Genomic DNA, 927 nt, shown 5'->3' with positions numbered 1-927 from the left:
AGAGAAAGCCCTCGCACAGAAACGAAGACCCAACACAGCCAAAAATAAATAAATAAATAAATAAATAAATAAAAATTAAAAAAAAAAAAAAAAACAACCAGTATTACTATTTTGGTGCATTTTCTTGCTTTTCTCAAGTCCACTGACATTATAACCTGTAGGAGTGGTTGTAAGACTTCAGGTGGGAAGAAGGGGGGTGGGGTAGGGCAGAGCTGAGTCCTTCTGGTTAATGGTGTTGACACTTTCTGGAAGCTCAGCCCCCGTTTCCTCATCTGCAACCCCCATGGGCTTTGATAAACACACAGATGTGAGTGAAAGCAATTTTTATGAAAGTTTGCTAGTTACTCTCCTTGATGGCAGGGACCATGTTTTCATGCCCTTTTATGTACCCAGAATTTAGAAGACTGCCTGGCCTGTGGAAGCCTTCTATATAATTTTATTTTTTAAATGTTGATGATCACTTCTCTGCTTTTTGGCTAAGATCAAGTGTAGTATCTGTTCCTATCAGTTTAAAACGGTGATAATGATGAAGTCTTTTTAATACACTGGTGTCCAAATGTTTTACCAAATTTTATTATACAAATGTTCATGTTCACACTTTTTTAACAGTGTGTCATGTATTTTAAAGAAATCTTATGTGGAACCCAATATCTGATAGCATTTACAGAAGCAAAGTAGCCCCTGTTAAGGGGAAAGGTAGAAGAGCCCACCCTACACCCTCTTGCCCCCAAGGTATTCCCCACAGGATCTTCATGGAAGCTTAGGGCACGATTTGAAAAATAGTTTCAGAAACAGTTTGCAAACCACTCTTTTAATTATTTGATGGCAGAAATGGGGCTCTGGGACACAGCAAAGTAAAGGAGGTTTCAGCCTCTCCCAGAACCCCATTCAATGGCCACTCAGTCCTTTCCCTCATTTCAGCTTCCG

At 39.6% G+C, this 927-nt stretch overlaps 1 pseudogene; it reads left to right on the top strand.

The window, feature by feature from the left end:
- Window positions 1–456: 456 nt before the first annotated feature.
- On the top strand, window positions 457–601 carry LOC132369405 (U2 spliceosomal RNA; annotated as a pseudogene).
- The last annotated feature ends 326 nt before the right edge of the window (window positions 602–927 follow it).

Source organism: Balaenoptera ricei, chromosome 7 (assembly GCF_028023285.1).
Source record: "Balaenoptera ricei isolate mBalRic1 chromosome 7, mBalRic1.hap2, whole genome shotgun sequence".
Taxonomy (NCBI): Eukaryota; Metazoa; Chordata; class Mammalia; order Artiodactyla; family Balaenopteridae; genus Balaenoptera; species Balaenoptera ricei.
This window is presented reverse-complemented; position numbering and strand designations above follow the sequence as displayed.